An 8,157-nucleotide genomic window follows, 5' to 3' on the forward strand; every position below is an offset into this window, starting at 1 on the left:
GAAAAAAAGCTGCCAAGGAATATTTGCTGTATTTTTTTTATTTATTATGAGACCAGCTGCACCTGTTCTTATCATACCTTGTCATGTGTATGATTTTTTTTTTATTGGGACGTTCCCAAAGTGCTGTACGGAAGTCTTTAAGGAGAGGCTTCTGGCTGTTGTAGGGTTTCCGGGCCAGGGGCGGTGGGGTGGAGAAGGGGACCGAAGGGTAGGCTATGTCATGATGCTGTTCTGGCTTATGTCATCCATGATGAAGAGAGTAGGAGGGGTCGTTAACTGAGAAGGAGCGGAAGAGCTGTCGCAATGATGATCCGACTCTCCACAAGCAGCACACACGGTGGCGACTTTCTATCCCCTCTTTGCTGGTGTGGAGAGAGAATGATGTTCCTCTCAAGCTGGTCTCCAAAGATTACGATGACAGAGAGAGCCAGTGTTCGGGACTCCTGGAGCTGGTGCCAGAAGAAACTGCTGTTTACATTTTGTCTCCTGGCAAACAATTATTAACACAAACACCATGAAGGAATACTGAAAACATTTTTTCTCTACTTCTCCACTGCTGGCACTTGCACCATTGAGACTGAGGGTGGATGACAGTAATGTCTTCTCCTCTTCTCCTCGGTGTAAACTTTAGAGATAAACCCAAGGAGGTCACGAATAAATGATACCTCCACAGTCACAAACCGTTCCCCTCCACACCAACACCCCCACCAACACCTCTCCAGCATTCCAATGTGTTGCGTGTGTTTGTGACTGACTGAAATAAAGATAAAAATAAAAGGGAATAGGGAGAGAAATAGGGAATAAGAGAGAGTAAAAGAGGAACCTTCTCCTTGCAATCTCTGTGGAGAAGAACCAGATCATTGTATTACTAATTTAAATGTTTATGATATCATTATTATGAGTTGATTTATTCTCTTCGTGACAAAGTTGGTACCATCCTTTGGATTTACTTCTTGTTTGAAAGTTCCTGCATAGTATTTCCTCTTTTAGTTGAGAGAGTATGTCAAAATAGATGTATTTGTCTTCATGGAGGGAGGGGAGGCAAAAAAAAACATGGTTGGGTTTCATGGGGGTACTTTGTTTAGGTTCATTTCAAAGCATTTTGCCTCCGATCGATGGAACTAAATTTGTGTCAGAGGAGGATCGCATGAGGTATTTGAAAAAGGCATGTACACAAGCAGTGCTTCTAGAAGCAACAAAGTGTTGTCATGAATTGTACTCCTGACAGAGAACATGTTCATCTACTGGTTTGTGCTGCATCTCTCTCATATGTGGTGATCAGCAGGCATGCCTTTAAGAGACAAAGAAAAGATTGAGGAAAGTACCAAGGACAATAAGCGCTGCACCATGATCCTTGACAGACGGGAGAGAGAAAGGAACTCTCGTTGGGAAAAGCTCTGTAGCACCAGCAATAAAAGCCCAACACACTCGCTCAACGCCACTTAAGACAGGGTTCAGCTTTTCTACAATAGTGGTACGCTCTAAAAGGGATCCCACATTTACAGCACAATGGCCTTTGACCCTGCAGTGAGGCCAGACATGGGAGGTGGAGGTGGGGGGGGGGGGGGGGGGGGGGGGGGTCCTTGTTGTGGATATATTGAGGGAGTGGTTTGTACACTAAGCAGTAGTAGTGTCCATGGCGATGAAATAATAAGAAGGCCAAACATGACCAGCGAGGTGCTTCACCATACTGTACACGGTGCCTGTGTGTGTGTGCTTGCATGCGTGTGTGCTCCTTGGTTTATGTCCCATCCAGAGAGAGAATCCCCATCAGCATGGTTCTGCTTGAGTGGAAATGCTTGGGCCGGAATATTCTCCTGGTGTTCTACCCTAGGATCATATGGGAACCCTGTAATGGGGGTCACCCCAAGCACTGCCAAGGGACACACAGCCTGGAGTGTGTAATCTCTGAAACACTCTGTAGGGAGCAGGAGAGAGAAGAGGGAGAGGGGAGTTGCTGGTAGACATTGACATCAACACTACGTGTTCTTTTGGCACTTGCGTCGGGTACACTATAAAACAGAGTAGACTGCTCAGGTTGGAGATGTTTTGGTTTACAGTGACACCGACTGGGCACGGGCCAAACCAACTCCAGCCGAGAGGGGAGGACAGGGAGGAACAGTCCCAGCATGCATTTCACACCACTCGAAATTTAGATGACGCAAGCCAAGCAGAGAAAACAGACATGGGAGAGGAAATATGGCTGTCAGTACCAGTGGAATATGGAAAGCCACAAAGCCTTTAGTTGCACATTTGTTTGAAAAGAACAGGAAATGAACAATGTCCTAAACAGAACAACAGAAAGCCATGACATCACTCAGACAGAGCAAAGGCCTCTAAAAACAAAGGCCTTGCTAGTCATTCAATTACAGAGGATTACAAACACCAAGAGACAACTTTATGGAGATAGAACGGTTCAGAACTGTCCCCATGTAAGATGGCTGACAAATTGTTCCCTTCTAGAGCATTGGGGCTCTATGAAATCAGCCTCTTGAGTTGTATCTCTATGTATGAGTCCAGCTATCCATGCTCCTCCTCTCTATCCTCACTGAGCACACTACTGACGTAGTGGTATAGTCTTATTGAGGTGTGACTGGTGAAGTGGCCAAAGAAGACTCTTTATTCATTCAGTCTTGTCTGTGATTCACCCTCTGATACTATTCGGTAATCTCTAGTATAGAATTAGTCCCCTTCTTCAGAGCTCGTTGAATGTCCGTGGGATTGGATGAGGAGGAGCCTTGTTCCTAGAAGACCGCTGAGAGGGTGTAATAATAGAGGTTAAGGCCGGGCTTTCTTTAAATGACCCTGGGCCCTTCTCTTTAAGAAAGGGCTTGGTAAGGTTAACCAGAAGTATAGTATGGATATACAGGACTCTCCAGTCCCCAAGTGTCTCTGCTCTCTGGCTGCTCACCACTGCTCTCCTGTCTGGTCTCATTGAGGGGTATATAACAGGGTTGGGATGAGGACACTTCCCAAAGTGAATACTTCCCAAAGTGAACACTTCACAGGGTTCTAGCGGTCCAATGGTCTCCAGTCTATATGTGAAAATTATGCAATTTTATTTTCTTGATTTGTTTCCTTTTTTTTCTGGCTTGTGGATTCATTTTATTGTCTGTTGCTCTTTTTTTTTGTACAGTGATGTAATTGAAAGACAAATCGAAAAAGTAGTTTTTTTCCTATGTAAAGAACAAAACATTTGAAATGTGCAAACTGGGGCGGTGTGTTGAGATGTAATGCACTAGTGTTGTATCCTTCCCTTGCCAAAGTGATATGCAAATGACATGGTGTTTCAAATGTATTCTTTTTTAAGGCATGTACAATGGCTAGAATAAGCATGTTTCTGCCTGTTTTTAAAAACTCTATCTTAAAAAAGAAGAGGTTTTTTAGTCGTTGTCCAAGCTGTTGAGATAAAACGTGTATTAAGTCTTGATGTCAGGAATCTCTAATTTCCAACTCTTTTACAAGTCAGTACCAACTCAATTAGTCATTTCTAAACGGAATAGCGTAGGGTTCAGCCCTGCAGTTTTTTTTACCACCATTTTGAGATACTTTGAATTACCTGCTATAAAAAATATTTTAAATAACAACACTTAAGATGTGGATACTCTGAATTATACTTGTGTACTGTAAGACAAATGTTTCAGGGTAAATAAACACTACATTGACAAAATAGAGGACACAACATTCCAGAATAATGTAAATGAATTATGATCTAATTAATTAGCTCTGATGAAAGAATCAGTGAAGCACTAAGACACAGTAACATTATGGGGACTGTGTAGCCCTCTGCTTCAGGTCAACACATTGAGGGCTACTGCACATCATACAGACAGTCTCAGGAATTATGCACTTCTAAATGATTAGCAATCTTTTAAAACTCGGTTTTTATTCATATTTCTACAACTAATTCAACCAAACTTTTCTAAACGCTATCAGACAACACCTGCATCCTTTCGCTCAAACGGGCACATAAAGTATTGTCAATCAGTACACACATTAGTATTATTACATAACTTCTTGTATCCAAGCCTCAACCAGCCCTCTAGCCTGAAACATTGGTGCTAATCTACCCTCATCCTGTGATGTATTGAATCAGTGACAAGGAAGAAGGTAATTTCCCAGGCAAGTTCAGATAACTATTTTCTAGGAGATGGAAGCAAGGACCTACAGACAGCTCACAACTCTTCCAATTGGCAGGAACGGACACCATCTGTGGTGGCAGAGAGCAAACCCTGGAGGTTGTGACACTTTTAAATACCTGCTGTACCGTCACTCTAGCGCACTACTACCACCAGCGCCACCTGTCCTAACCTCACATGTAGGGCTGCATCAAACCAGTGGCATGGGGGGTGTGGAGAGGTAACAGACCCAGGTTTACGTCATCAAGTCTGGCACCGCTCACTCTTGAGACAAAGGGACCCGTCTAAACATTTTAACGAGACCGGCTGTGTTGAAAGTTTTATAAACAAGGGCTTTATAGTTTCAGCACAGACAGTGTCTTGGTCTCCTTCATCCCCCTTCACCATAGAAACAAAAACATAACATACCGCTATCCCAATATTTATCTCCCTAAGAGAACGTGGTGACCCATGTTTGTTGCTCAAGGACTTAATCAAACCTTTATCCTTGTGCCAATGGGTGATACGCGGTGCCGTCAACTTCACTAGCCTGAAAGACGAACACATCAGAACTCTTGCTCAGGAATATGTACACAAGGCAACAGCAAACATGACGTCCCCCCACGAATGATGATACTTGTTACATTCCTTTAGCATCCCACTCTCCACTCTGAGAGTCGGAGCCATGATGAAGCCAGCTCTGTCTTTTTATGTGAAGGACATGACACACACTGAGTCCGAGGCTTCGACGTGCTAGAAGTGCACTCGATGCACGGAGCTGATGTAGTCGACACAGACAGCCACATCGAGCTGGATTAGGCATATTTATTTCGTTTATGGGGGCAATTTCCAACCCTTTAATCTCTCATGATATCAATAGTGATGAGGTCATTTCATTCAACCGAGAGCTACTAGATCTAGTGAGGAGGGGGCTAAGGCTGTGAGGTTTTTCAGAAGGGAAGCTTTAGTGTGGGGAAAACGCCTACTAATTCGTATAGCCTACGTGTACCGCAGCAGTCCCCTCACCTGACACAGTGGCCCTTTGTGTCATAAAGTAGCATAGTTAGCGAGCTAGAGTCAAACGATTTACAAAAAGCTTTTGATTCTTGATCAACAACACCGCTGCACTGTAAAATGAACTTCGGCTACCTTACAGGAGTGGTTGTTACGGTTCCGTCATGAAAAATAATACCAAGAACGCGTTCGGGTACGAGAGTGTGTTGAGGACCAGGTAATGTCTATATTTGGCTCAGTTGCAACCACAGGGTACTAAAATGACTGAACGTCAGGTATACTTGTTCTTAAGGAGCAGAAAGGGAAACATATTAGCTGTAGAAGAACATCTAATTGTTTCATCATAGCTCTGTATATCTCCAACATCTACATGGATGTGAAAAAATATGCCAAGAAATTGAAAAAAACACTTGTTTGTGATTTTTAATGGAAAATCTGTTGTTTTGACTGCAGATTTCATTTTATATCCAACTGACCTTATTTGAAGGCTTCTTAACCATTGTTTCTGACTTGTGTACTGTATGTGAAGACTGAATAAAACCTTGAATGTTACACATGCTGAGCTTGACCTTATGGTGATTGACAGTGTGCAGCCCTATCTGGAGGGATGTTGGTGTCAAAATGTTAGAACAATGTATGTGTTCGTGTGTATGAGAGACAGAGAGAGAGATGGGATACTGAGATGTCAGAATGTCCAGGTGAATGGAATCGAAAAACAAAAGCATAATATCAAATGACACATCAAAATGTGCTGCTGATGAAATGATAAAGCTGACCAAAAATAATAACAATTCCAAATCGTTGCTCGCACTAATGGCATCAGTGATAATAGCGAGGGAAAGGGAGGAGAGAATGCTGTGTGTGTGTGTGCGGGCCAAGGTTATTAAAGGAAACTAAAACTGAAACAAAAACGAATCGTGAAAAAACAATTTAGTAAACTAAATTAATTTAAATAATTAACAAACAAGTTTGGAAAAACTAAAACTATACTGAAACTATTATCAATAAAAAGCATATGAATTATGTTCAGTTTTAGTCTTTTCCCCTAAACTTTCAATCTAGGTTTTCAATGGGGTTTTCAAACTACTGAATCTAGTTTGTGCATCACTATCACTAGATATCACCAGAGATTATGGAGGAATTGAGATGAAGCAGAAAGGCAGTTTCCCATTGAAAAAAAGGGTCACGGTTCAGGTCGGTGTAAGTGGGCGTTACCCCTTTCCCATGAGCATGCTTTCTCGGGTAGCCTAGCGACCAGCAGGCAGAGACGACTGCTTCAGCCACTTTGACAACTAAAACAAAGTTGTTTTTCTACTATTCTACTTATTGGAAAGATGTCAGTTTGGGCTCAGAATGCTCAAAACACATCCAGCCTGTCATAAAATTACCCCCAAATCAAATCAAATTGTATTAGTCACATGTGCCGAATACAACCTTACAGTGAAATGCTTACTTACGAGCCCCTAACCGACAGTGCAGTTTAAAACAATATGGATAAGAATAAGATATAAAAGTAACAAGTAATTAAAGAGGAGCAGTAAAAAATAACAATATATACAGGGGGGTGCCGGTACATAGTCAATGTGTGGGGGCACCGGTTAGTTGAGGTAGTATGTACATGTAGGTAGACTTGAGAAGACTTGTGGTAGCAGAGAGAACAGTCTATGACTAGGGTGGCTGGAGTCTTTGACAATTTTCAGGGCCTTTCTCTGACACTACCTGGTATAGATGTACTGGGCCGTTCGCACTACCCTCTGTAGTGCCTTGCGGTCGGAGGCTGAGCAGTTGCTATACCAGGCAGTGATGCAACCAGTCAGGATGCTCTCGATGGTGCAGCTGTAGAACCTTTTGAGAATCTGAGGACCCATGCCAAATAGGTTTTGTCGTGGCCTTTTCACGACTGTCTTGATGTGCTTGGACCATGACAGTTTGTTGGTGATGTGGACACCAAGGAACTTGAAGCTCTCAACCTGCACCACTACAGCCCTGTCGATGAGAATGGGGGAGTGCTCGGTCCTCTTTTTCCTGTAGTCCACAATCATCTCCTTAGTTTTGGTCACGTTGAGGGGTTGTTGTGTACTACAGTTACTGTGTGTTTTTATGGACAACCTTTAATATTCGGCAAAATCCTATGGCTTTCGCATTGGCACTAGTGGGATAGCAGCTAGCTCTGGTCAACTTAAATAAAAAATAGAAAAACACAAAACTATTATAACCTCGGTGTGAGTGTGTGTGTGCATTTGTGTGTGTGTATTCCTCTTTCATTTCTGTTGCACTAAGCAGCAGCACTGTCAACAGAGAAAGTGTGTGCAGTCTGTGTGTGTATGTGTGTGTCTCTGATATCGCCATGCTGAATTGGGATTGAGGGCCGGTTGCCACGGCGATAAGCCTGGCAGTAATATCTCTATGCGCAGCAAGGATTAATCTGTAGACAGATGGCCGGGGGACACCATCACTTCCTGACCACTGTGACAGCCAGTGTCATCACCATCAGCAATATGGCCTTCGTCCTCATCATCATTATCACCAAGACTAGTATCATCATGAACATCAGCAGCCATCTCGTCATCTTCATCATCATCCTCATCATCACTGCCATACCCATCATCATCAAGACTAGTATCATCATAAACATCTCTGTCATCGTCATCATCCTTATTATCATCATCATCCTCGCCATCACCGTGTCATTCATCACAAACGTAATCATCATCATCATCGCCATGATCAAAAACATCTTCATAATAACAATCAATACATTCACCAACTGGCAAATCATTACAACTATCCCAGTAATATGCCCATTTAGGTTTATCTATCATCTATCTTAAAAAATACATATGATGCAACACACTGCAGGGCAGCATCTAATATGGATGATCAAATGTGTGCATAGAACAAAGAGAAACAAAAACTATATGTGCAAACATGTACATAACCATCAATGTTACATGTACCCTGATGAAAACAAAACATGTTTCCTGGTGCTGATGAGAGAGGGAGGAGGAGGTTGCTGGTAAGACGG

This window comes from Salvelinus namaycush, chromosome 34, assembly GCF_016432855.1.
Source record: "Salvelinus namaycush isolate Seneca chromosome 34, SaNama_1.0, whole genome shotgun sequence".
Taxonomy (NCBI): domain Eukaryota; kingdom Metazoa; phylum Chordata; class Actinopteri; order Salmoniformes; family Salmonidae; genus Salvelinus; species Salvelinus namaycush.